Here is a 20,725-nt window from a genome sequence, read left to right as displayed (position 1 = left end):
GTGTTATGATATGTCTTTAATTTTATGATAGAATTCGTTCTACTGACCTTCTCCCTCTCTAAGTCCACAGAACAAACTCTGCCCACTTACATGTCACTAACCTGATTTAAAGGATTACTATGGTTAAAGGGACTGCTCTGCTTCTCCCTCTCCCTGGGCCCCTGCTCCTGCCTTGACTGCCAGCAATGTGGTCTCATCCCTGTCCTTGGTAAAGGACATGCCTGATCAGATCTAATAGTTGCCATTGACTAAGGGTGTGCCTACTCTTTCCTCCCTTCTTGCTCCTGCTTCCTTTGTATCAGCTCCAGTGATTGTAAAGTCCTTTCTGAGCTAGCAAGGGCTAGCAAGCTAGCTAGTTCAACTCACTAAAACAGCAAAGAAATAAAAGGGAGGAAAAGCAAAAAGTTTTCTGCTCAGATAGTGACATCAGTCACATGTCATGGAACACCTGATGAGCACTGAAGCACAGGGAAGGGATGAAATCATATTGCTGGGAAAGATTCACTGAATAGTTTGCTTTCTCCTCACTGCCTCCCTTCAAGGACATTTGCTGCTCACTGTATAACCATAAACTGGGTTGCACAGACTACAGGCAAAACTACAATTTGCTCTTAGTACAGGGGCGAGCAAGACTTGATTTTTCAGACTGTTACAAGTGCAACCCCCGCTGCCTTCACAAGCAGCCACGGGGCCAGCCCCACGTCCGGCACCCAGGCCAGGGAACGCACAGCTGGCTGCAGCTGGCAAAACCTCCACTTTCAGGGTTTGTCCAACATGGCAGTGAGCTCTGGGAAGGGCAGGTGAGTAGGTTCCTAGCCATTTCTCCTTCATTACCTGCCAAATTAAGCAAGGAACCCCTGCAGACACCTATTTCACTTGCTACATTACCCAGATTCACCTGCAGAGCAGGTCCCCTCTGTTGCACTGAAGGAGATCACAGACGCACCAAACAGATGACTGTGACCACCCAGTCAAGCCTGACAGTTATTTTTAAGTTTGACCCCATCTTGCGAAAAAGTTCTCTGATCTGCCCCCACCTCTGTCCTCTCACGTCCTCACACTAGATCCTTGTTACATTCCATCTTCCTCACCTACTCAATACCAGTCCATGCTTCTCAGGTCTCCCCTTGCCCAGATAGCCTAGGTTTAGCTCTCCAAGGTCGTGATTCGAGTCCCAGTTTCTTCACCCACTGCTAATTTCACACTCACTATCAGCTGTCCCAGCCAGGCTCTCCCTCCCCGCCATCACCACTTCCCTGTATTCCTCTCTTTCCAGACTTGTCCCCCCCAAATCATTGCTTAGCCAGTCCTTCTCTACCCATAGCTCATCCAAATACCTTCCTTCCATCCTAAGGACTTTCTATGATGGCTTGTAGCTGCAGACTCTTCCTCTGCTCACTTCCCCCTCCCTGCCAAAACTACAGGCTCTCCCAGATCATCCCAGCCCTTAGCCCTGCCTTAGTTTTTATTGCCCACTGCTGTCCTACCTCCCTGCTCTAGCAGAAGCAGCCTCCCCTCCACACTTCCAGCCTCAGGAAGCCTCCACCACTCAATCTGCTACCTTAAAAACTGCTTCCCTACAGTTTCCAGGTTTTTTTTTTTTACCTGCCCCCAGGCCTGGTATCACCAAAACAAAGCCACCTGACACCAGATTGGCTTGAGCACCTCCTTTCTGCCCACCCTTAGAGGGCAGAACTTGAGGAGCTTGCATATTTCCCCAGGTTTTATCCACTACAGCTCTCTCCTGGCTACCAAACATCCTGAAATCCTGGATACAGCTTCTGCATATCCACAGTGCTTATCTGAGACAACTTGCCCTATGTGGACAGTCTGCATTGAAAACATTGGACTCCATACATGCATTTCCACTGTCAACATCCTAAGTGGATCCCACACCTCTCCCTCATTGCACACCCACGCATGCACAGTGTAGCAGTTATTTCTTTAGAAGCAGAATGACTGCATCTTTATGTCCAAATCATTGACCTTGACTAGGACTGAGGACCTTTTCCTTCCTTCCTTCCTAGTCCAGGCTTTGCCTCTTCTGGATATTAGTAAATTAAGCTGTTTCTGCTTCTTTTCTGCTACGGTGCCAGCAGGATAATCAATGGCACAGGAGAAACAAACTCCTAGTAGTCTAGTCCACTGTTCCTGGGCAGAGATTTACAAAGAGGTCCTACCAAACCCCAGAAACGTATTCTGTACCACCAGTTAGGCGGCCAGCCTTTGGCTCTGAACTGCAGATGGCATGTATCCATCCTCATATGACTCCCAGGTTGGGGCTTTATTATAGGACCAGTGTTAGGACTGGGTTGGCAACAAGGCTCTGCTTGGAAAGAAGCTAACCCTCAGCAACAAGAAGAGGGGAGCCAGCAGGACCTGCTGTGGGCAATATTGGTGGGTCACCCTGGGTCTCAGTTGCATCCTTAGGCCATCCCTGTTCTGTAGTAAAGCAGCTGGACCCTTGAGAAACTACTCTCACCTCCTGTCCATTACTTCCCTCCACCACCCATTGCTGAAGGTTGTAGTCAAGCTCCACAGGGATAGCACCAGCATCACCTGCCTGGCACAGGGAGCTGTAAGGAGGGCACATTCAAGAACAAGGTAACTACTGAAGATCGTGGCTACCAAAAATAAAAACCTCTGCCAACCATGTACCAGATGAAATTTTCTTCCCACAGAGCCTTGGAGAAGTTAAGGTAGAGATGACACAGAAGTGGCAAAGGACAAATTCCTGGTCCAAACAGCATTTAACACTTCTGTTTCAAAGTGTAAGATTAGTCTTAGCAAAAGAAAAACCTGATGTACTTTCTAACACAGGGAAAACAGCACATTTTTATCCCCTAGCTTCACTCTTTGAAACAGCTGAAACATTTTGGCTGAAGGCTTTCAAAAGTAATTCAGCCAGAGGCAATGCTCAGCATGGAAAACTTCAGACTGAAACAAAAAAAATTGACCTGAAGACAGAAATCAAAACCAGGGTCTCACAATGTGAATTGTATTCTATTAAAGGTGGGGCTCATTGCACCCGCTGTTATTAAGCTTGCCCCACATTTCCCATTGTCTTATTTTCCCTTTGTTCCTCCCTTTAAACACATAACAAACAGAAAAAAAGTTCAACAACTCAAAGGGTATCCGACATCCCTCCAGTTTCCTTCAGGCAACCACACCCTCAGCTGGAAAACACAGCATTTCCAGGGTTAGCAGTGGGATGTTACATGACCATATAAAACAAAACATCAATGCTCTTTTTCTAATTCACTGCTCACAAGTACAGCTAAATCCTGCATGTATAGAAGGTAAATACTGTTATTCTTTCTGGTGCCAAATATGGTTTGTATTACTGCTTAGAGACATGATAAGTCTTCGCTCCTGCAGGTAGGTTAACAAATATTAAGAAAAAATTCAAAGGGAAGGAAGAGATTCAGTATTTCCCAATCTGGCTGCTAAAATGAAGTCTAATTACAATCTTTAGTGGAATGACATGTTTCAGGATAAGCTTTCTACAAGGAAGTCATGAACAAAAGATTTTAAAAAATGTAATTCCAGACGGAGAAACAAAGACCCTGGGAAGTGAAGGCAGGAGTAGAGGACAGCTCTTCTGTGACGGTTCTTGGCAATACCAGATCATCTCCTTGTGTTTTAGATCTTTCATTAGTGCATGTGTGCACACAGTGGGGTTGCTCAGCCCCTTTCAAAGTGGGATAATATTTACTTATGCTTTGCAGCCTAATAAATGAAAATTCAGTTCCTTTAAGCCAAGGCTGAAGAAGACATTAGCGGTGAATCCTGTGTTACTGAAGCGAACATGAGCTTGCTGATGACATCAGTGGAGCCGGCGTTTCATACCTGTTTTCTTTGGCTTTGAAACTACCCACATACAAGACAACTGTAGTCAATATGGAATAAAACAAAAGAAATATGGACCAGATTTACACAAGCACACATTTGCCAGCAGAACCGTCTATCAGCCACACCGAGACAGGATTCCTAGCAGATGCAGTAGAACTGGCTTCAGTCCCCAACAAAGACGAAACTACATTGGCAAATATGCATTTCTACCAGTGTAGCCAGTTGGTGTAGATACTTTCTCTCCTGTGATAGAAATGCTGTGTTACAAATATACCAGTCCTACTACAACAGTAAATCACTTCTAGTGTAAAAAGAATTGGAAAGAATTCAGGGTTATTATTATGCTTATAAGAAACCCAAACATTTGACAGCATAGGAAACAACCTGCCACTAAAATATAGTGTTCAGCTCATGAGCCACACTGGAATTCATTTTCGATGTGGTCAGATAACCTCTGCTATTCTAGCACAAATGGGACCCAAAAAGGTCCCTTTGAGGAGCAACTCTGCAAAGAGTTTCCTGGCAGGAAGACAAATTGTCTCACATTCAGAAAGGAAATGAGAGCATTAAAACAAAGAACCTCAACTTCTTCCAAAATAAGTTATCATCGGGGAAGACAAACGGAGCCTCAGCAAATCTCTTCTTTGGTGGCCTTCACCCTGCAGGATGCTGACTCTTGCCCCTCCTGATGAGGATTTAGCACACAGCTTCCTGAAGTGTCCATCACTACAACCTTGGGGCACCATCTGCAGAACCCTGGTAGCTGCATGCTCCAGGAGACCTTCCTGTACCAGGTCCGACTCCATGAGCTGCCGCTACAGTCTGTCTCTATTAAGCATCACCTTCTTGAGCTCAAGCAAAAAGTCACCTGTAGATTGCTGTTTGGTTCTGGAGACCCTGCTTCCCCCTGCCTTGCTCAACCTCCTCTTTCCTCCCACCCTCACTCTCCCACATATCTCAGCCATCACAAACGCAGAATCTGCTTATCGCAGATCTTACTCCTTTCGAAATCTTTCAACCACAGAGCAGCACACCATCCCCTCGTTCAACCTTCCTCAGCAGAGAGCAGGGCCAGGCAGCACGTGAGCCGCCAAAGATTTACCCATCACGAGGAAGAAACTTGCACAGCTCCAAAGAAGAAAAACCTCTGCAAAGAGGGCTTGCATTTATTTATTTTTCCAGGAGGAAAGCTGCTCTCTGTGGGTGTGTGCGTGCATGCGTGTGTGTGTTTGTCAGGACAATAGGAAAAAGGACATTGGAGCGGAGCTGCCAGGAAACAGTCGGCCATCTGCCCGTGTGGAGAGCAGTTTTTCCTTTTCTTTTGTACTAAGAGGAATGTAGCTGAGAGCCTCCATCCGCCCGCGCTGGGAGGAAATCTGAGAGCCTGTGCTCTGCCAGGGAGAGGAAGCGTGGGGGAGGGAGCTAGCCCCGTCCATGTGGTTAAGCGGTCATTGCACTCCCCGCCAATAAAAGTGGCGAAAAAAACCCTCACCAAAACCCCCAAATCCTAGGGAAAATCGCTCTTCCTCCTCCACCCCTTTCACTCTCACATGCGGTTCGATAGCCTCTCCCTCCTAGGGTGATTCCGAGCGCAGGAACCACGGAAGGGGCTCGGCAGAGGAGTGCGTCAGGAGGGCAATGGTCCCGGGGAAACACAAGGGTTTTCCCCTGCGCTGACACTGGCACCCCCGGACAAGAAAGCAACACAAACAGAAAATCAACTCGCATCACCATGTTGCTTGTCTGCCCGTGCCCTGTCAGTAACCTGGCATTTAGCAACCTGAGCACAAAACGGCTTGAGGAAGGACCCTTTGCTCTTTGGCTCCCTGAGCCACCAGACAAGGGTAGAGCGTAAGGAGCAAATCTATTGCATATAACCATCCATACATTCTCCCCCGTGGGCTTTGGTACAGCTTCTGGCCATAAAAGAAAACTGTGTAACAGGAGGGAAAAAAGATCTCATCTTCTGGTAGCGTCAGGCAAAAATGCTGGTAAGACACCACAATGGCTTGCTGGCACATTCTTCTGCCACCTTTGTGGCAGAAAAGCCCCGGGGAAATAAATAAACAAAATAAATAGAGAAAGGTAAAATTTTCAGAAGCGACGACACGACTTTGAAGTTTAAGACCCATTTTCATAACCCACTGAGGGTCAGATTTTTTTTTAAACAAACATTGTAAAAGCAGCTAACATTTTCAAAGAATTGTAAGCATGCATTCCTTTTTTACCGATTGCAACAGGAGACATAGTCCAGGTATTGCTGGGAAAATTAAGAGAATATCTTTCTGCATCTTCATGCACCTACATAGCTTGCAAACTCTGGCAGTTACCAGGTGCCAGATCCACCTCCACAGAGCCGGCAAAACTTGCTAACATGGGACATAATGGGTCACAGTCCTGAAAAAAGCACTTCCAGAAGAACTGATTAATCCAGACATGGTCTAAAGGGCTTCCTCGTGTCCTGGCGGCTCAGAAGATGGACAGACTGACCCAGTGATGCTCTGCACCTAAGCATGTCCAGGTCGGATCTGGACTGCCACCCACGCGCCCCAGTCCCTTTCAGAAACGAGACTCAGGTTTCCACATTCTGTCATGACTTTTAAAACATTTTACTTCTCATAAAAACAAAATCATTGGTGTAGCACAGTGTGTGACCTGAAGCAAATTCCTTGGCTGCTTCTCTCTTGGCTGGATGAGAGACAATGGGAACAAGTGGAAACAACTTAGAGACTTGATATAAGGAAAAATTTTTTTCACCACAAGGTTAATACAGCTCTGGAACAGCCCTGCTGTCTCCATTACTGGTGGTTTTCAAGACCCAACCAAAGCCCTGAGCAACCTGGTCTGAGCTCAGACCTGAACCTCTTTGCGCAGGAGGCTGGAGTAGAGACCTCCTGCAATCCCTTCCAACCTGGATTATCCTATGATAACCTGTCTTTAATTACTGTAAAAGAGAGAATTCACTCTCATTTTCTCTGTGGAAAACAAGCCAACCCCCCCCCCAAAACTGCAAAAAAAATCCCTTTCAAAACATTATTATTAGGCGCCTCTTCCGCCCCAAGAGATATTTTTTACCTTTCTCCAACTGACCAGGAAGCAAGCAGCAAAAAATGGCTGCTAAAACAAGATACACAACTGTGCTGTCCCTAACACATTTCTACGGTATTTTGTCCCTAGTAATTCCATAGTGCCTAACAAACTTCAACAGTTCAGTGGAAGCTGTTAGGGAGGCCATGAATCTACCAGCAAGGCTGCCTTGGCAAATACTAACAAGTGCTGTAAATTCTCACTATTAGAAAAAGAAAATATTTTCTTCCCAAATTCATTCCACTTTCAGAGAGATCAGGGTACAATTTTTTGAAAAGCTTAAAGTTATTTCATAACTAAATTAAAAAAAAAAAAAACAAACAAAAAAACCAAAAAAACCCTGAGAAATACTGGAAGCATTTTTATGGGAGATTTGGTTTTTCTCTTTGCTTTGGGCTTCTCATGGCAGAAAATCTAGACACTGGAGAGTTATCAAACAAGCACGTATTGTTCACTACTCTCTTCCAAGGGATGTGCTAATGGCAATACATAGTCTAGAGGACTTAAATTTCCATTGTTTACTTTCTTTCATATACATCAAACTGTTTGGCAACAGAGCAGAAGCAGAGCACCCATGTACAATTTCCTCCATCGAGCCCTTATCTCGCAACTGAAGCAGAGCTATTCTTACAGAAGCTTCCAACCCAGAGAACATGCATCCAAGTTTTGTATTCCAGGGTAACCACAAGGGCATACTCCACCCAAGATGTTTGAATGTTGTCCTGGACTGGGCCCCGGTACTGTTTATTGTGCAGAGGAAAAACTCATTACTACAAAGCAGCCAGCACTGAATGCATTTCACAAGGGCACATTTTACAGGACCTAGAACTATCAAAGTAGGAGTCTTCTGGAGTCAAACCCTTTGTGGAAGGCTCTGTCCCCGGAACTATTTAATAAACATCATCTCCTTTCATCTTAAATGCTCATAAACATCTTGTTTCCAGTGCAATGCAAGGCAAAATCCTAGCTGTACTGAAGGTATTGATTTGCATCTAGTGATTATGGTGTGGTTTGCATTTCACCCACCAAACCCTCCACATTCACCTCATTTCTGCTCCTCACCAACACAGGTCTACCTACAGAAACCCAAGCAGAGTCCCTCAGCTCAAGTCCATAAAACCTCTCTGGAGGGGACAAGTCTTACAGGTTCTCATGCCATGTTAAAAAGATACAAAGTTTTCCTGCAGGGTGAGAAATGAGGTTTCCCACAGTAGATGACCAGCACTAGCAGACCAGTGACCTACCTGGTACAACACCCTGATGATATGCAGGTTCCTCTGTGAAGTTTCCACCCCCCCTGCGCCAAAAATACCTGTATTACACACTCAGCTCTAAAGGTCTGGCTCAGGAAAGAGGCTGTCCATAAATGCTTTTCTCCCCACAGAAGATGGTGATTTTAACAAATGCACATGTTCTCTAGATTAGATAGCCTGTGAACAGGCCAGTTAGATATTCCTCACCAGAACCACCTTCTTTATGCAAAGACAGAAGCTGCACTACATTGCTTTAATTATCCATGGCTGAACACAATGGATCTTTTGATAACAACTAGATTTCCTTTATTGAAAAGAGAATGTCTACAGACATTACTGGCAAACTAAACCTAAACTCGATCTTTTAGGGGAAATTCCCTTTCTCCTATTAGAAGAGGTGCAAGAAGAGCTTATGTAATGCTATATTTGATTTACTTTTTGGCTGGTAAGAAAAATGTTTGGCATTCAAGTAGGCATTCTTCTTCCCATCTCTTCCACATGTAGTAACTCAAACATTCAGACTGGATAGCATTTACTTAATAAAAATCTGTCATCCACTTCTCCAAATGGGTCCACTGCATTCCTATTAAAAAGACAGACAGAGGAGAAATTTTGGCTCTAGAAATAGGTTAGCAAGAAGTTATCTTTCCTTATATGCCTTCCTAAGCAAAAAAAGAATATTAGAGATGTATAGTGTTTGTAAATACAGTTATCATATAAAACTAAGAAATCACTTTTCTTTAGACTTTCTTCACAGGAATCTGACTTTTGATGACAGGTAAAAACGATGATGAATAAGAAATCAGTCCTGCCTCGGGTCCTATGTTTGGCGAGACTGACTTTTGAAAATATTGTACACTGCGATAAGAGCAAGCAGTTTATATGGCAAATATGCTCCCAGATACCTCAGATTAACATAATATTTTATGCAGGAACTAAACTGGAACAATGAGCCGACCCTTCTCAGCTAACTCTTGATGTCCATGTGAGCTACTCTTTTAGCCTCTTTGATATTCTCAAGGTAATTTTTGCTCTAGAAGTACTCTCTCTCCCCGAGGCAAACATCTCACAAACTCTGAACTGTGCTGTAAAAGTGCCTGTTTCTCTTACCTGATCACAAAGGGTCTAGAAACTAACTTATGTGGGCAAGATGCACTCACATACCTGAAATACAGCTGCATGGTCTCAGCAATTCAATTTGCATAAAACACAAACAGGTTTGAGTGTTGCTGGATGAGTAAATTACTTATGGTTTCTGATCAACTGAAATAATCTTTGCCAAGTTTGATCTAAATTCAGTATGCCAAAAAAACCCCAACCAACCCCAACAGAGAGAGAAACTTGCAAGAAAATGTTTGATGTAATCTGAAGGAAGCTTACAAGAGTCAGGTTCTTTATTGTGAAACGACATTACCCAGCATGTGTGCGTCTCTGTGTGTACCTTCCCTTCACAAGGAGCTGAAACGCTTTGTTTAGGCTTCCCCTCCTTCCCACCACATTTTTTTTTGGAAAGGAAAAAAGGAGGAAAGGGAAGAGATGGGGCTACCCTGTCACCTTTCTCCAAGTAGTTATTTACATCATTTTTTTATTCAACCACAAAACTGAAAAAGAAATACCACAGAATTTTCCTCCAAAGCACCAAAAAGCCCTTAACCTCACTTCCAGGTCATTGCTCAGCTAAAGTTAATGCAGCAATGACAGTTGACACCACTTGTTTTTCTGGTGATCTCACCCACATACATCTCACTGTGCTTCATCAGTGTTTCGCCAAGTTATGCTGACTCTGTGAAACAACTGCTTATGAAAAGTTGCATTATACAATTTTCTGCTTAATTCCGCATTCAAGGATTTAATGGCAAGTCACACAAAAATCTCATCTATTGCAAAATAATGTTCACAATTTAAAAAAAAAGAAAAAAGTTACGTGTTGAACAGAGACAGCGAGACGGGTGAACTTCTTAAGTCCTTCAGCAAAAAAGAATGGGTTGGTGACTACCTGTTTCCAGGCTTTTTTGAAAATTTCTTTTTACTCGACAACAGAAAGAAGGAAAAATCAATGTAATCCAAGGTCAGGTTTGATTTTTCAAAAAGCAGATCTTTACCAGGAGCCTGAAGTAAAAATAAAACACTACTGATGAATGTGCCCAGAGGAGGGCAACAAAGCTGGTGAAAGGGCTGGAAGGCACATTGTCATTTGGGCTTGTCTAGTTTGGCGAAAAGGAGGCTGAGGGGTGACCTCATTGCTCTCTGCAGCTTCCTGAGGGGGGGAAGCAGAGAGGGAGGTGCTGATCTTTTCTCCCTGGGATCCAGTGCCAGGATGCGTGGGAATGGTTCAAAGCTGCACCAGAGGAGGTTCAGACTTGACATTAGGAAGCATTTCCTTACTGAGAGGGTGGTCAAACACTGGAGGTGGTCGATGCCCCAAGCCTGCCAGTGTTTAAGAGGCATTTGGACAATGCCCTTAACAACATGCTTTAACTTTTGGTCAGCCCTGAATTGGTCAGGCAGTGGGACTAGATGATCGTTGTAGGTCCCTTCCAACTGAAATAGTCTATTCTATTCTACTAACAGTAATAATAATAAAAATCTAATGGAAGGCTGCCTTGAGCATGAAGGAGCAGAGGGACTGGGATTGCCGTATGTGAATAGTTTGGTCTGAAGCACAGAAAAGCTAGAATTTTTATTCTTGCAGTGATTGCTGGTCAGAGTTGAAGTCCTTCACTGCTCTGACAGGGCAAGTCCTCTGTTTCTGATAATGTTTCCAGATTCCTTTGGATCAGAAAAATAATTTTACCCCACAAAAGCAAACATTAAGCAAGTGGGACATGAAGCAATATATTACAGGTCAGAATGTTAGTTCAAAAATTTGTACCTTTTAGAGGCGATCCTATTTTTCCTTGAAACACACCCAAAAGTGTCTTTCTCTGACTAGTGGAGGAATTTAACAGGGGAAACCTTGGTTTCACACTGAATTTGTGTACACTAAATCATCCTACAAGGAAAGTTTCCTACTGTGCAAACAAAAGGATACTGATGGGGCAAGCTGTAGCACAGACCAAGTAGTGATAGCTGTCACTATCCTTCACCAACACAAGTACAGGTCTGTTGTGAGAGGTGACACCATGGCAAAACTTCAACTTGGAGTCACTCATAGTAATCTTGGGGGACAGAGACAGAAATCTGACGCAAAAACCAGTTACCATGTGTTGGTTTCCCAGTAGGAAACCTCTCAGGCCTCTCTCAGAGTTTGAGAAAGCTGAAAAATGGCAGCCAGTTAGATCAGGGTTTCTTACATCATCTGGAAAAAGCTCAATACTTTATACATCTCTTTTCAGTAAGAAATTCTCTTGCAGAATTTGACTACAGATTACCACACATACAGCCTAGCATGCCAAGGCAGGGAAAAACAGATTCTCAATTACAGCATGATCCCAAGCTCACTGGATTCACAGAAAAGCTCCCATGGACTTCAGTAGACTGTGGAGGATGCCTCAGGGTCTGGTTTTGGCCCCATTGTTGATTTCTGAAGTGCTACATACGCTGGAGAAGACATCCATCTCGATTTTAGTAAGAGGCATTTATTTCCCTTTGCTACTATGCCACTCTGAGGTCTGAATAACCCAAGACTCGACTCTTACCTAAAAGAAAATGTGAAGCCTATATTCACATCACACTTTGCAGCTGAAACACTGTGTATTTTAGTACATGGATAATATACCCATGTTCGGGGGGGGGGGGGGGGGCTTGACATTTTTAAAGAAAAAGCTCCAATAGTCTGAAAAGTTTCTGGAAGCTCTTTCCTTTTTAATTTAGCAAGGTGGAGTTTGGCTGACACTGGCAAGCAAATTCATATTTATGCAGGGCCCTCACAGTGCCCTGTGAAATTTGCCATTTCCCTCCATGACAGCCAGCACTATCTATCACGAGATCATAATCCCCTAGGACAGGGGACAAGAGCCCCTTCGCTGCTCTCCTCTGCAAACAGATGTGTGCACGTTTCTCAGCTCTGAAAGTCACGGCCAGCTTTTGGCAAAGAACTACAGCAGCTGCACATCTGCAGAGGGAAAAAGCTTTCAGCAAAAAATACAGAGGGGGATCTCATCCTCCTCCCGCCTGCAAAGCAAGCTCAGCATTTGTTCCTCTCCAGATGACACCCTGATGAGTTGATTTAATCATTCACATATGCATGGCTATTCACAATGCTAGCAAAATACCAGGGCTGTGACAGCATCTCACCTGAACTGCTCACAGTAACACAGCTTGTCAGCAAGCACTTGGCAAGAAGTCTCACAGGATATTAAGAGGAAAGCAATGTTCAAGGATATCGCTAATGTAAAATGATTCTTCAGAATACAACTGGGTGTGTGAGAGACCGCTTGTGATGAGGAAAACACCTAAGCAGGTGTTTAATTTTAAGCCTATGCTTAAAGCCCACTATCTTCAATTAGATTGCATGAAGTCCAGTCCAAACTTCCCTGAGCAGGAATGAGGTACTGCACTGGGAGCCAAAGTGCTCTGGATTTAAGCATGTGCTTAGACCTACACGTCTGCTTAAACGATTTGCCAAACTGGGGGCACTGTACAGAATAATTAAGTGTAGCAGGATCACAGAAACACTTCACCACTTTTATTCCCAAAGGGAAATTTAATTAAAACTCAGAGCATCTAGCCATTTTAAATTATTCTGGTTACAAAGAGCAGTAAGTCCTTGCCCCCTGCAACAGTCTCTCTGGTGGATTGCCAGAGTCCCCAGTAAGTTTCTGGAAACATAACTTACGTGCCTGAACTTGGACAGGAGCCATCTACTCTCAGGGATCTGCAGGATCAGGAGTCTCAGTGCCTGGCAGGATCCCACCCAGAACTCTTTTGTACTCTTCCAAGTGAGGTGGCACCTTTCCCCACTCGAGCTGCCCCTAACCATCATCAGCTCTCGACATTTGAAGTGTCTGGGCCAGATTTTCAAACAAGCTCAGAGCCAAACTTTTCTGACTGCTTCTCTGAGACCAGATTTTCTGCCAGGCACAGCCTCCTGCACAGATATCTAACCAAGGCAAGACCCTTCCAAGCAAGGTCGGCACCCCATGTGCTGAACGGTTCAGCAAATCTCATTACTTACCATGATGCCTAATGAGGAGCTGGGCATAGGAAAATGCAGCTGCCAGCATCTAATTGCAGAACCTATCTTTACACTAGTCTCAATCCAGATCGATAGCTCTCTGCTATATGTGTGCTAGAAGGAACAAGACCAGTGAAACAAACCTCCATCAGCATTAGCAATACTATTTTACAGAGGAGACAAGACTTGCCACAGTTAAAGGATGCCACAGTTGAAAACAAAGTAACGCCCCTCCAACAGCTCATGCAGCAGCATTTGCCTTATTAGTGGCACAGCACCAGTAGCAACTCACAAATCCTACTTCAGGCATCACCGATAGAGCCAAACAACAACTAACTTACCCGTCTAGCTTCCTTCCTTTTGCCTTTTACTCTGATCTTCCATCACGCATCTCAAAATCATCCATGCCCCATACCCATACTCCTAGATGAGACCTTGTCAGCGCTGCACGTGAAGCCAACTGCGTGAAGAACCCAGGGGATAGCCAGGCCCATCTGTTAGAGGTTTTCCTCTGTGTGGGTTGGTGTTTTTATTTTAACTCCCTCTGCTTCTGGGCCCCTCTCTGTCTCTCGCCCCTCCCATCTCCCCCTCTCTGCTCATGAGGACAGAGTTTCCATCCTGGCTCTGGGCCAGCACATGTATGGGCAAAGGCAGTGCTCGGGAAAAGCCAACTTCTGCTCTCTTTCATTGCATAAACACTGCCAGGTCCCAGCCCAGGAGCACAGGGCTAAGCAAGAGCTTTGGCTGCAGCGCAGGGGAACTGATGACCAGCAACTCCTGCCCAGGCTGAACACAGCAGCCTGGCCACAGGGCAACCACCTCCTCTCCTGGCCCCCCTGCTCCCAATGAGCAACCCAAGGCTTTACCCCAACCGCCCATGAGTTGCTTGTCAGATTCTGAACACAGATGTATCTCATGTTCAGCAAAGGACACGTGTAACAGCACATAAGGATAACAGGTAACATTCAAGCCAAATTCTCATTCGCATGACCAATTTTTTTTTTAAAAAAAAAAGGACCCCAAGCAAACCTGGCTGGCAGTGTCCCAGCAATGGGGTGCTGACCTCGCCCAAAATGTACAAGAAGGCCTCAGAGATGTACTAACTTGTAACAAGTTTAATTAGTAAAAACTGACCTTTAATCACCACTGTAACTATTGAATCTGCCCTGCTAAATCCCTTGAACTAACAGTATGCCAGCTGCAGCTGGTTTCCCTAACCTGGGTAGGGGAAGAAGCACTGAAAAAGAATGAAGATTATACCAGCACTCACAGCATTCATTCCACCAGGACATTACTCTCTCTAGTTTCTATCTTTCCAGCTATGCTTGACTTCCCCTCAGTTTTACTGTGGGACAGTACTATTTGCAAAAAAGACAGAAATAAGGCTCTCAATATATGTTATCTGCATTAAAGAAAGGAGTCCTAGTGTTTCAAACTTGTTGCAAGGAAGATTTCTCATGAGCCCCCTTTTGGGGGTCTTTGTCGCACACATGCGGCACCCCACATTTGATCACCGAATGTTTAGGCGACATATTTACCTCAGAGCAGTACAAACCCAGGGGGTTTCAGCATAGGATTACTCTGGCCATCACACCAGGATCATCCCAAGAGCACAACCTCTGTTGGCAACTGCAACGGTAATGGGATGGAACCACATTATATGGTTCAGAGCTGCTCAGAGCCATCTTGCCACAGAAGGGACAGGACCATCATGATGGCAGAGCCCCAAAGGTGTTTCAGTGCACAGGTCTATGCTGTGAGTTTGCACCGAGCTCCTGGCTCATTAAAAGACATGAACTGGTGAAGACTCACATGAGCAGCAGGCAAGTATCCATTGCTCCTATCAGGAATGGGACTGGGGCCTTATGACTTTCACCTCATCAGTGCTATGTCTACAGACACAGAGTACTTTGACCCAATTAGGTGGCAAACCACGTAAAGGTTGGGACAGATCTTGAATAGGACTGGCCTACAAGACCTTAAGTATTTACTTATGTAAGACAGTGATGATGCCTTTTAGCGCTATACTGACAACAGAGACCTTGAACTGGTCCTCAGCCTGTTCTGTGCCAGACTTCCACCTGGCCCTCGCAGAGCACATGGCCCTCGGTTGAAAACTCAGGTTGTAGAGAGTCAGCAGCTCCAGGGACTCCAGCTTCTTTGTCTTAGGCACCCAACTTCAAGATCACCCAAGGCCTCTGCGAAAGCCTTCAAAAAGCACAGCCTTCATGAAGCTAGGAGCCTGCAGTTCAATCATATGGTGTACACAAAGCTGAGCACAGACACCAAGAACAAAAGTGGTCTTCACTAAAACCTGGGCTGAAACCACCACCAAATGGCATGCCTATTCACACATTTCAGCCTTTGCTTTCCTTTCCAGTAGTTGGTAAAGCTGCCTAGAGGTAAAAACTGGAGAAAAATCCCATAAGCAAGACAAACGTGCTATTGTCCTTTCCATTGCACTTCAGAGCTACAATCAAGAAAACACTGTCTCTTCTCCAGCCTTGTCTGGGTAAAATGGTGCTTGCAGATCGGTACCCCTCAGATACAATGTTATTTGAGCTGTATCTAGGCAAAACCCGGCTCACTCATTTACTGTCAGAACTTGAATGCAACAAGGAATTTCTTTCTAGCTACATCCCACTCCCTTCTTCCCTGTGGAGAGTCTTCTCAGTCCTTAAGGGACTGCTATGCAAGTTCATTAAAAGTCCTATTTCAGCATTTCCTTCATAGTAGAGGCCTCTTCCAGCCAGCTCTTGGGATCCTGCCAACAGACATATCAGACGTATCACTAGTACTTAAATCCTTCCGCTAAAAAATGCTTCCCTAAAGAGCTTATACCCCAGTTCTGGATGCCTAGGAGAGCTGATCATCACAATTAACCAGCTTCAACAAGAGCTTAAGAGAAGTTCTTCTCCACTCTCATGGGCTTAATGGTGCACTACAGAGCCTTTTTTCCCCTTGGTCTGGCCTCCACTTAGGAAGGAGCTGCTTCAGCACAGTTCCAGTCAGGAAATAAATGTCAGGTGCTACAAAAGAAAGAGAGAACCAGGTGCCTTGGATGATGCATTCAGGGGGATCCAAAAGAACACAACACTTATCAGGCACTTCTGAAATGCCCAGCATCTCTCCATGTTTAAGCATCTGGCTCTGTTGCACGAAGATCTCACTGGCAAATTTCTTAAACTTGGGGCAAGGACTGCATTTGCCTCTGTGCCCCCAGATAGCCCAGCAAAACAGAGTTTTTAACTCCTGTCCATGTGAATTAGTTATTATGGCTGATATTAAGAATAACTCAGTGGAAAAGCTCCTGCTAGATTAAGATCATCTCTGAAAACCACAGCCTTGCAGCTTATGTGGTCTTTATTTATCATCTCCTTGTCAAAATGAACATTTCTAACACATAAATACACCAGGCATGGGAGAAAGACAAGCATATTGTAAGCACTTGACAAAGGATCTAAATGCCCTTCTTGTTTTTGGAGAACAGAAAGCATCACGTGGTTGTCTCTGCAGACAAAATGTCCTAAAAGATTTCCCAAGGCAGCGAGCTGGGTACGCAACTGAAAGCAGCACTTTGGGACACTGCACATGCACTTGCGGTCTACAAGAAGTATTGTGCTTGGGGATCTGAGCTGACGAACAGGGAGCAACTTCTGCAAGGACTGTCAGGACAGGGACATGCCAAAGGCCAGCCCAGGCTTCAGCGTACAACCTTCTCACCCACAGGCAAAGAGAGGTCCCAGCTGAGCCATAAATCTTTAGCCTGCTTTTTACATCCTGGGTCACTCCAGCGCCCTTTGTTTTCAGTGCTTTCTCTTCTGTTTCTCAAAGAGGTGCTGTATTACCCTGGGAAATCTTGTGGCTTTCCTCTCATTTCCATACTTAGCATTTTCAGTTGTTTCCAAGTCTGTCCCAACATGGTAGATACCCATTCTCACATGCTGAAACACTGTTTGGATTATTTAAAAAAAACCAAACAACCAAACAAAAAAAGCCCATAAACCAACAACTAACAAACCCCACAAACACTACCGCGATGACAACAATTCAGAATACAACACAAGGGTCGAGGAAACGCACTCCCTTCCTCTGGCAGGATGCAGTAACGACTCCCTTTCTGATGGTTCAGAAATGGAGCCAGTACACTTTATTGGACTTTGCTACCACACACCAAGAATGAGTGGTCAGTAAGGTGGCAGCCAACACAGAAAACAGCTTTTTAATCCACCAGAAACACCAGCAGCTCCCCTCCCAGTAGCAAATGAAAGCCCCATGGAAATCCCTCTGCCCCTGTCCTTATCCTCCCAGCTGAGCTCCAGGCTGGAGACGTTACTCTCCAAAAGCAACAACCTGCTTAAATGGCAAGTGGCCAGGAACACCTCAGGGTGAGGAACAGCTCCCATACAACTTGCTGACCTGTCCAGGAAACAAACTGTGCTCTTGTAAAGAGCATGATTAAGCACTCCGTGCTTAGCACTTACTGCCTGCTCCTGCGAGGCTCCAGTGCAGCCCCCAGCAGTCAGAAAGCTTCAATCCCCACTAGACCATCCCTCTTCCAGCACTGGGCAACAACAGCCAGGCTCCTTGGAGACTCATAAAATCAAATCCTCTGAAAGTGTCCCAGATACACCTTGCACAGTTTACCCTACAGTTTCCATTTGACACCCTGGGACCACAGCAGCAGACAGCTGTAAATTCTTCCCTGTTCCCTTCCCAACCACCGTTCCCCTCCACCAACTCCATACCTAACCCATTAGCACGCATCATCCCTGGGTACCACAGCGGGAAGGCAAGCTGGCATTTCCTTCCCCAGGACAGGTGAATATTCTCATGGATGCCAAACAGGAGTCAGAAATGCCACCCTGTTAAGCTACAGGCTGTACCCAAGTGCAGACGTTTCCTCCTGCTGAAGGCAAAGTAAAGAGAAAAGCAGGCTATCCAGAGCAGAGAGAGAGAAATGCAGCGCTACGATCACAGAGGGATTCAGGGCTTTGCTGAAACTGAGGAGGACTCTGCTGCTTGCTCCAGTAGGGCCCCGGTTTCCCCCAAAGAATTTGCGTTTCCTCGTCTTTTTTGTCGCCGGAGTCCAGGCAGGGCTGAGCTCACCCAGAGGCCCCATGCTGGGTGGCTGGGCTGCCTCTGCTCCTCCGCCCCGTCGCTCCCGAACCGCTTGGGTCGGCTTTTCAGCAGCTCCCCACGTCCCCTCGGCCCTTCTCCCACCCGCCCGCGGTCGAGAGCTGCTCCGGCAGCCGACCCGGCCCACCCGCACCCGGCGGGGACGGAGGGAGCAGGAGCCCTCCCCGTCCCGGCGGGAAAGCGGAGGGGGGGGGACGGGGGACGGGCGAGCGGCGGAGCCCTCAGCGGCCGGGAGAGTGGGGGAGGGTTCGGCTCACGCCCCCCGGTTTCCGTCTCTGCAGCCGAACGCAGTACCGGGGGGAAGAAAAGCCAATTCGGTGGCTGAAGGGAAAAAGGAATTAAGAGATTTTTTTGGAGCGGCACCGATCCCCCGCGCCCCGACCGCCGCCACGGGAGACGAGCGGTCTGCAGGCGGCGGCAGGCTGCCTCCCGGCACCTCTGCCCGCTCTCCCCCGGTAACGCCGCGCCGCTGCCCCGGCCCCGCCACGGGCCCCCTCCACGCCCCCCCCTACCTTCCTCGGTGGCGGCGGGGGTGGGGGGCCGTGTCCCGGCATGGCGGCGGCGCCCGGCGCCGGGCTGGCGGCGTGCGGACGCGCGGCTGGGGGCTCCCTGCCCGCCGCGCCATGCAGCGCCGCGCCTGCCGCCGCCCCCCGCCGGCACCGGCCCCGGCCCCGGCCGCCCTCCGGCGGGAGCGCCGCCCCGCCCCGCCCCGCCGCCATAGCAACCGCCCCCGCCCCCCCCAGGGGAATACCGTGTCCTGCGCTGCCGGCCAGCCGGCGTCCACCCCGGGCGGTGGGACGGCAGGCAATGCCGGGGCGGGGGGTGCAGGGCGGGGAAGGGGGCTGCACGGAGGTGAGGGGGGCTGCCGGTGGCAGGGCCAGAAATTAAAAAAAGGGATGAGGTGCGCAAGACGCCTTTCCGGTTACAAACAGAAATATCCGAGGGAAAGCAGAAAGTCCCTACTTGCTACCAAACCAGCACCAGTTACTCCCAATAGCTTCCCGCTGCTGAAGGAACCTGTCGCGGCATCTGATCAGCTCGCAGACGCTTCACGGGAAAGCAGCTGGCCAGGAAAGCCTCAAGCCTGCGGAAGGATTTCCATCAGCTGAGCCGTTCACCTGCGCAGGGCCATAATCCAGCTCCCTGTTGGTACAGAGATTTGTTTGGTCAGATCTGAGCTACCCGTTAAAGCGAGGGAGGGATCTGGATTGGAAAGTGGATTAATTCTTCCTACAGGCTTTTGGTCCCCGGGGTACATTAAAAATATCAGAAAAGGGATTTTTTTTTTTTCCTCTGAGTAGAAGTATACAGTCACTCACACACACCCAAAGCTGGGAGCCAACCAAACTCCCAGTGTGAAAGGCCACAGCTCCCAGCCCAAAGCCTCCCTGCACGAGACAGTAGCTTTGCTGGACAGCCGTGATGGCAACACGAGTTGCAGCATCACCTTTGCAGTGCCTGTCCCCTAAAACACGCTCTTTGACGGGTTCCAGTCACATACACAAAAGCTTCCAAAGGGGAGAGACAGATGATGTTGTCATCAGCTGCATCCTCAGCAGCAGGTGCATTAGTTTCGATTTATAAAAGGCATGTGTCCTTTGCAAAGGAAACGAGCAATTTGCTGTAGCTGTGTAATTATGAATGAGGTTAATACATTGCCAGCTGACTCAGGACTAAGCAGGAGACCCAGCACTGCCATCAGCTGCCCTTCTGTGGAGCAGAAAGCCCAAGGTTCAGAGCGAGCCTGGAAGATGAAACAACTCATTAGCTCTACTGAACCACCATCATCACCTCAGCAGGCTTTTGCTTTTAATTTTAATTTCTTTTATTAGCAGTGATGCACCATCATGTGCCCCCAGATACTTCTATTACTCAAAGCACTGACTCATTAATACCCCACTAAGGAAACCACTAATGATCGCAACACTTCACCTGCCAGCACCAGGCTACCACTAGAAAGCCTCGGCTTTTCCTTAAGAATAAAAAAGTCATCACGAGCTTTGGAAAAAAAAGGAGAGGCAGCTGCCACCTTGCAATGGCTGAAGTAACTCCACATGTGCCAGCCACCTCATGTCACCTGTAGCTTGATCCACCACACTGGTAGGCTCCAAACCAAGATGGCAAAAACCCACTTCAACTGTCAAAATGGATGGAGACGTGAAGGCCCCCCAGCCCGAGCACTGATCCCTTCCCTCTTGTCGCCGGCGACAAGAGGGAAGGGGCCCCTCATCCTCCTCTGGTATAGCCTGAACCCGAGGAGACGCTTCCCCTCAGAGGG

The 20,725-nt window shown here is 46.9% G+C and overlaps 1 protein-coding gene across 2 annotated transcripts in view; it reads right to left on the bottom strand.

The window, feature by feature from the left end:
- The window catches only part of DENND2A (DENN domain containing 2A), a 61,664-nt gene extending 42,561 nt beyond the window's left edge, over positions 1-19,103 (bottom strand). For both annotated transcript variants that reach the window (XM_052789012.1, XM_052789016.1), the window contains exon 1: positions 18,960-19,103. The gene's annotated coding sequence lies outside the window, so the exon portion shown is untranslated. The remainder of the gene's footprint in view (positions 1-18,959) is intronic.
- Positions 19,104-20,725: the final 1,622 nt, after the last annotated feature.

The sequence above is a fragment of the Harpia harpyja genome, chromosome 6 (genome assembly GCF_026419915.1).
Source record: "Harpia harpyja isolate bHarHar1 chromosome 6, bHarHar1 primary haplotype, whole genome shotgun sequence".
Lineage (NCBI taxonomy): Eukaryota > Metazoa > Chordata > Aves > Accipitriformes > Accipitridae > Harpia > Harpia harpyja.
Note: the sequence above shows the minus strand (reverse complement) of the source record. Positions and strands in the feature narration are given on the sequence as shown.